Here is an 8,325-nt window from a genome sequence, read left to right as displayed (position 1 = left end):
TTGGGTGGGCTTTTTAATTTGGTGAAGAATTGAATTTCATTTGAATTTTGGTCCATTATTTAGCCCAAGAGTGTTGCTCCCAGTGGAGTGCTCTGCTCTTGTGGGGAGCGAAGCATCAATGCTTGTGTTGGAGCTCTTTGTTGCGTGCCAAGGTTGGGAAGCATTCAGGATAGCGCTCCGCTCTTGTGGGGAGCGGAGCATTGTGGCTTGTGTTGGAGTTTATCTTGAGTGCACACCAAGTTTCCTGCCCGTGTCATGTTGCGCGCTCCAAGCTTCCCTGGCCGTGTCAAACTTGTGCAAGGAATGAGGAGAGTAGCGCTCTGCTCTCCTTGGGAGCGTAGCACTCCTTTTGCTTGGGTGAGGTCCCAAGTTCGAAACTTGGTGGGAGCCTTTTGGTGCAAATTTCCTTGGTTTCTTGTAGCACCTTCTCTCCATTCTTCATGACTACCCTTGGTTCGAATCCTTGGGAATGCAATTTGGCCAAGTTTTGCTCATTTTCCTTAGTGAGTAGTGCTCCCCCACTCCCTCTTGTTCATGAGTTCGAACCTTGTAGCCTTCACTAGCAAACTTTGTTTTTGGATTTATTCTTGAGTGAAGCCCGATAATGCTCTCAAGGAGAGCGGAGCATCATTCTTCTCTCCTTTCTTTCTTGGTTCCAAATTGTGCTCCGCTCTCAAGGGGAGCGTAGCATCAAGCCTTGCTTCCTTGGTTTTTTGTTGTGCTCCCAGTAGAGTGTTGTGGCTTGCCTCCTTCATTGTGTCACGCCTCTTTGTTTCTTTTGCCACATTCTTCTCTTCCTTGGGCCACACTTCTTAGGCCACGCTTTCTTATTTTCTTCTTTTCTTCACCTACAAGTAATCAAAACAACCGATCAAAGTATCACCAAATTCACAAGGTTTATAAATCATTTAAATATCAATTAAATTTAGCTTAAACCTCATGATTTAGTATCAATTAAATGGTGGTTGATTGATTCAAAGAAACCATACAATTCCATTCCAAATTACTTACTTACAATGCAAGAAAGTGTATAAAACCTAATAAAAACAAAGAAAAAGACTAGTAAAACTAGGCTAAGATGACTTGTCATCAATAACCCCATTCAATAATTGGAACTGAGCTTCATTGACAACTCTGAAGACCTTATGTATTTTTCTCTTCTTTAGTCCTATATTGTTTTTGGTTGCTTGAGGACAAGCAACAGTTTAAGTTTAGTATTGTGATAAGTGGATATCTTATACGCTTTTTCATAGCTTTTTCATTGTGTTTTAAGTTGGATTTTATTAATTTTATTATGTTTTAATGTGTTTTAATGAAAATTTCACCTTTTGGATGCTACTTTGATTTTTTGTGTTTTTTTCATGATTTTAGGTGATTTTTGGGCGATTTTCACAAAGTCTTGATCAAGAACGAAGAAAGGATAGTAGATGCTGTGAGATCCTAACCTTCATGCACTCCAATGAGCATATCTTGAGCTACAAAGGTCCAATTGATGCATTCTTCAGAGCGTTGGAAAGCTATACCTACCACTACAAGAAAAACACCCATTCAGGTACATCTGAAAAGTGTAGCCAAAAGTGAAAAAAAATGATGCCTTAGGCTACGGTTACGCTTTTTGGGCTACGGCTATGCTTTTTGGGGTGATTCCTATTCGGCCATTGCCTATTCTCAAAGGCTACGCTTTTCTGCACTAAAGGCTACGCTTTTGGCGTTTGGGAATAGGCTACGCTTTTCAAGTGATGCTGTGCAGGACCAAAGGCTACGCTTTTCGGCTTCCATTTTTACTAGAATAGGCTACTAATAAAAATTATCTGTAACCAAAATATATTTATAATAATGATCCAAAAGTACTAGAATAATTATACTAAATAATTTTTTTAAATAATAAAAATTATCTGTAACCAAAATATATTTATAATAATGATCCAAAAGTACTAGAATAATGTTAATTTTAAATATTCATACATCTCATATTAAAATAAACATAGCCATATCAAAATAACTATGATATCACTTAGAATTTACTACTCATACTCTATAAAAAACTAAAATATTATATCCTACATATGTATCTTCTAATAAAAGTCATTAGTCAACTATACATGTATCCATTCCCAACACTACTCTATCTTAGCCAATAAATCACAATAATAATCAACTTAATCTTCATTATCATCATCCTCAACATTATCCTGCATAATTATATAGAAAAGTAATTAGAAAAATATTTATAATGACATTTGCGATTATAAAAATTAAAAAACCAGACTCAAAACTATCAATGACTGATATCATTAATCCTTTCTGTACCGTGGACAAGTTTCACCAATGCATAGTAGTGTTTCACAAATCCAAAATTAGAATTCAAAGATCAAAAAAGCATAAGCTATAAACCATAAGATAAAAAGCTATAATTTAAAAAATCATCACCCTAGCAGCTAGACAAAAATACCCTACCTCCCACCACAATGCCAAAATCAGAACTGTTGCCACAAAGTTTCTCTATTCTCTTCACATTTGAAAAGTTGAACTCTCCTACACAAGCCAATCTTGAATTATTACTCCTCCAACTACTACTACTACATGCAGCAGCAACATATAGAACATGATTAGGACTAGCACCTAATCATGGAGAAGCTTGTCTAGCTTTAGTGCTGATGCTGGAGTTGGACCCCCTGTTCCTTTTTTGTTTTTTAGTGAAAGCCTTTTGTCTATATAGCTCTTTTTTTCTTGATGATATGATTGATCCACTTGCACGTCAAAATTTACCTGCTCACAGATTGGATAATACACCACTTAACCGTTAACAACAACAACAGCCGGAATAATAAGAAGAAGAAATAAGAATGAAGATTTGTACTTAATCAAAATTTAGACAAGTTAGACTTTTAATGTTACTACTCTTTATTATTCTGTAAACTATAATCTGCATTTGAGAAGATTCAATCATTTTGATAGTTTATCATTTGGTAATAGTAGTGATAAAAACAGGTCAGAAATCTATATATTAGTCCAGACCAAAAAAATCTCCAATATTTTAGTGCACAGCTACTATGTTCTACTGTGATTAATTTATCATTGAATTCTGCATCTAAATTTCCTGTGATAGTCAACAAACTTTTTCCATATAATGACACAACTGCACACAGCTAGCCCTGTCATTAGCAACCTTTTTTTCATATCAGAAAAGGAAAATAAAGTAGAGTTATGAAAATATATAATAGTGTGTCAAATGGAGGATGTTACTTGATTTCTTTCCTTCGTGAATTCTTTTCCTTTTGCTTTTATCTTCGGGTAGTATTATCTTTTCTGCTTTAATAAATGCATGGGTCTATACCACTCCCGATGTATAGGATATTTATTTTTAAAAAATGAAAGAAGCACTCAAAAGACTAACACTAAAAGTATACATCTAGTTCAAGAGCTACGTTTGAAGCACTTTAAGTAGAGAAGGAAAACAAGGAATTGACGATAATGGAGCCATGATACCTGATTATAAGTTTAAAACATTCACAATGATAAGCATGAACAGATTGCTTTAAACAGTTCATGAATACAAGAGAAGAACAACTTCAAACATCACTTAACGCAATGTCTATATACTATTTCTATCATTCATAAACCAAGTATATTTGTTTTATGTCAGCAGTACTCATCATATGTACCATATGTGAAATTTTCACAAGCTTGGGATTCACGAGGCATACTAGAATGAAAAGAAGTCCGATAATCCTTAAGCATCTAATCAAATAGCTAAACAGCATTGTATGATAAATTCAATTAACAACAACAAATCTCTGAAATCATCATTTAATCATCAGTATTATACATCCTAGAGCAGTGTATTGAAGTAAAACTATTAGAGAACTAAATATGATCCTTTAATAATTTTAAGCCATTCAGTTTAGCCTAATAACTAGCAGAGGATAAGCCATTATCCATTGTTAATAATGGAATATAAGCAACTTGATATAAGCCATTATCCATTGTTAATGGAGTATAAGCAACTTGATATATATTATATAAAAGAACTTTACTCTAAAATAAACCTACAGCAAACCCAAGGAAATCCATTGTCCCTGGCCAAATCAAGAATAAAATGGAAGGCAACAAAATGAAGCACAAAATAAATCAGAGAAGCCAAAGAAATCACCACAACTCTGCTGTGTTGATATCAACTCCTAGTTTCAGCATAGAATACTAGTTCAAATCCTAAAACAGAACATCTTAAGTGTACCAAACTTCCACTTAACTTCCTAGCTGGCATTGAGTAAGGCCAAAATAAATTAATAAGTAAAATAAAATAGAATGATGGTTAAATTTACACCCTACCTTATTCAGCTTTGCTTTACTCTCAATACACCACGTGATTTCTTGTCTACTTTTTGTACTTTTTCTCGCCCCCCCAAACAAACATCCTAACCAGAGGTCTTAAAAATTCGAGCTAACAAAAACTGGATTCAAGAAACCTTCTTTTTTCTTCAAATTCTAAGAAAGAAAGAAGCTAAAATTTAAGAATTTTCTGCACAGAAAATGAGAAAAGTATGTACCTGAAGATCTCAATGTGCTCAATTTCTCCGGAGAAAGAGAGGTTGCAAATTAAACTAATGTTCCAGAGTTGTTCATGTAGCCTATTTCACAAAGCAATGACTTCACACTACCCGTTGAAGATAGCCTGAACAAAACAATAATTATTCAGATTTAATTCAAAACATAAGAAAAGACATAATTAAATAATTTAAATTAATCAATCAATGCTCAAGTTGGTCAAGCAAAAAATAAATAAATAAACACAAGGTTCTCGGTAACTGTATAGCATTATTTTTCATTATTCAGCAATAATTAGACTAAGCTTCAATTCAAAAACAAGAATATAATGATTATGTTAAACATCTTTCTTGGGGTGAGGCAGTGAGCACTGACTTCTTGGGGGATCACACAGCTAGAACTTGCCTCAAGATTTCATTGCTGAACCCCACACAGCTAGTATAGCATTAACAAAAATAGTGAGGCCAGGAAATTCTTGTATTTTTCTTGTACTCCTAAAAGTGAGGCTAGGAAATTCTTGTATTTTCCTCCAAGACAGAAAATTCTTGTATTTTCTTGTACTCCTGAAAGTGAGGCCAGGAAATATTCTGTTCTTTCTCTGTCTCTAAAATTCTAAGTATCATACATGACATGATCACTAGTTGTCATCAATGAACCAATCCCTTGGATTCATGAAACCTTGCTTCAAATCACTATCCATTACCTATATATTGAGTTTAATGAAGACTATAACATAACAACAATAAATAGAAATTAAAAGAACAATATATGTCCGATGAAAATTAATTCAGAAACATTAGAAATTGGAAAGCATACCTAGGTTACCAAGTTGATCTATTACAGCCTGACCAACAGAACCTTCCAGCTTAAGCAGTCGCAAAACTCCAGCAGTGATTTGACCAATTGAATCGAATTCAGATTTGAACAGCAAAGCGAGGTGCTGAAGCTCATCCTTGGTTATTGCTGCTTCAAGCTGCAAGGTACAATCATCATCAAACAATAAATAAATAAACAAATAATAACTACTATTATAAATCATTAAGAGCTTGAAGAAGAAAAAATTGACCTCTAGTTAAATCACAATCCTATAGTTTCACAGATTAAAACTCCCAAATTAAAACCCCTAAAATCGGAACCCTAAACCTCTGAAATTTTAGAAACAAATAGAAATCAATACATACATATTCAACGATGTGAGCACAGTGAAGACGATGATGAGAAGCACGGAGATGATGATGGTGACGGTGGCGCAGCAACAGCGATGGTCAGAACAGCGACCGTCATCAACGATTAGGGCACGGAGAAGACGATTAGGGTAGAACCGAGAAGAAGAGCGATGGTCAGCGCAACAACAGCGATGGTCATCAACGACGGTGAGAATGGCGAAGGTGAGGGTTGTGTGCGACAAGGTTGGCGAAGGTGAGAAGCGCATAGATGAGGGCGAACAGGAGTGACGGTCAGTGGTGGATGGTGATAAGTGGGTTTCTTCATGATGGTGAGAGGGTTTTAGCGCAATGGTGAGTGGTCAGTGGCGATGGTGAGTGGTGAGAGGGTTTCTTCAGGAGGTGAGTGATGACCTTTGGAGGGAATTAAAAAAAAATTTACTAAGTGTAAGTTTTCTTTCGGGAAAAAGAGGGTTATCAATTGTCAAGTTTTTGCCTCTAAATACATTAGGCATCACTTTTAAAACGCACCCAAAACATAACAAATAGGCTACCCTTTAAAAGCGTCTCCTTTGATACAAAAAGTAAACCTATAGATATCAACCTACGGTTACGCTTTATAAGTGATTTCTATAATACCTAAGGCTACGCTTTTTAAATGATGCCGCATTTATGTATCCTTTTCTCTTATAAAAAAGGCAACACGGAGAAAAGCGTAGCCTATTCTATGAATAGGCTACGCTTTTCAAATGTAGCTTAAAAAAAGTGTGGCTGAATGGGTATTTTTCTCGTAGTGTATTTATTGTAGAAGTGGCTACTCCCCACCGTTGATCAATATCTTTGGGACACCAAATTTGCTAAAATGTATCTCTGCAGGAAGTTCAGCATGACTCTGGTGTCATTAGTGGGTGACGCTATTGCTTCCATCCATTTGGACACATAATCCACTACCACCAAGTTGTATGTGTTTGAGTATGAGGGTTGAAAATGTCCCATGAATTCAATCCCCCATACGTCAAACAACTCAATCTCTAGAATCCCTTGCTATGGCATTTCATGATCGTAAGAAAGATTCCTAGCTCTTTGAAACTTGTCAAAGTTTTTTACAAATTCCCATGAGTCTCTGAAGGGGGTTGGCCAGTAGAACCTGCTCTGAAGGACCTTGGTGGCTGTTCTTTCACGCCAAAGTGGCCTCCATACCCAGAACCGTGGCAATGTCAGAGGATCTGTTGTGCTTCCTCATCCGAGACACAACGCCTGATCATCCCATCTGAGCATCTCTTGAAAAGTTAAGGTTCATCCCATAAGTAGTACTTAACATTATGTAAAAGCTTTCTGATTTGTGGTTTAGTGTACTCCTTGGAGATGAACCATATGGCCTTATAGTTTGAAATGTCTGCAAACCATGGAGCCCTCTGAATCATAAAGAGCTGCTCATCTGGGAAGGTCTCAATCACAATAGTGGGGGGTAGCGTCCCTTCTTCAGGCTTAATCCTGGACAGATGGTCAGCCACTTGATTCTCTAACCCTTTCCTGTCTCTAATCTCAATGTCAAATCCCTGAAGAAGTAGTACCCACCTGATCAATCTTGGTTTAGAATCCTGCTTAGTTAGAAGGTACTTAAGAGCAGCATAGTCAGTATAAACAATAACCTTGGAACCAATTAAGTAGGATCTAAACTTATCAATTGCATAGATAACAGCCAGTAATTCCTTCTTTGTAATGGTGTAATTGATGCCAGGGCATCTTGGCTAGTTTAACTGACCTTTTTCTTTACTATTTTAGGGTAGTTTCATGCATTTTCTTAGTAAATAAGCAAGTTTTGGGTGAATATACACTTACATCTTGATTCAAGCAAACATTGTGAACTTTACATGATTTCATGAGAATTATGCATGAATTGAATGATAAAATGGATTATGCATGATCTCATGACTTGAAACAAAGTTTTGATGCACCTTGTTTGTTTGATTTCAGGACAAAGGAAGCAAAGAAGAGCCACGTTAGCAGCCACGTTAGTCTCACTAACGTGACCACTGACGTGGAATGGGAGCAAGCTTGCAACATATAGTTTATATCCTTTCAGTTTTTTTTTAGGATGTTTAAAGTAGTTAATAAAGTAAGGTTCATGAATTCCAAATCAACTTTGACAAACACTTAGATGAACCCTTGTATGCAACATATAGTGAACAACAAGTTTGGTGTTCAAGGCACATTAAGAGGACATAAACACAATTCATATCGTGTTAATCTTAGAGCCTTAATCAACTCTTTTTACACTACATGGTCACAAACTAAGTTTGGTGTCACCGATGTTGCATACATGAACACTAAATAGGTCAGTTGGTTTGTGTTCATGGATTGCATTGAGATGTTTAGAAACAAAAATCTAAACAGTAATGCTAACTTTTGCTTTCCTTTGGTCTTGTGTAGGAAATGAAGGAAGGATTGAACAGAATTGATGAGACAAATTGAGAAGGGGGTTCGGCCACTTCACAAAGGGGGACTATACACATGTCTTCAAAAGGAGTACATTGGGAATTGTTGCTATGCAACATTGGAAGAAGGATATCCTTGGAGACTGAACCAATTACTTCATACAAAGTGATGATCA

The 8,325-nt window shown here is 36.1% G+C and overlaps 1 long non-coding RNA gene across 1 annotated transcript; it reads right to left on the bottom strand.

The window, feature by feature from the left end:
- On the bottom strand, positions 1,912-6,211 carry LOC107618396. Its single transcript, XR_001615220.2, has 5 exons — positions 5,730-6,211; positions 5,365-5,521; positions 4,551-4,675; positions 2,458-2,769; positions 1,912-2,192 (listed from the first exon to the last, which is right to left on the bottom strand). It is a non-coding gene; the product is annotated as an uncharacterized LOC107618396 (long non-coding RNA).

The sequence above is a fragment of the Arachis ipaensis genome, chromosome B01 (genome assembly GCF_000816755.2).
Source record: "Arachis ipaensis cultivar K30076 chromosome B01, Araip1.1, whole genome shotgun sequence".
Classification (NCBI taxonomy): domain Eukaryota; kingdom Viridiplantae; phylum Streptophyta; class Magnoliopsida; order Fabales; family Fabaceae; genus Arachis; species Arachis ipaensis.
The sequence above is the reverse complement of the archived record's forward strand: the minus strand, read 5'-3'. Positions and strand labels throughout refer to the sequence as shown.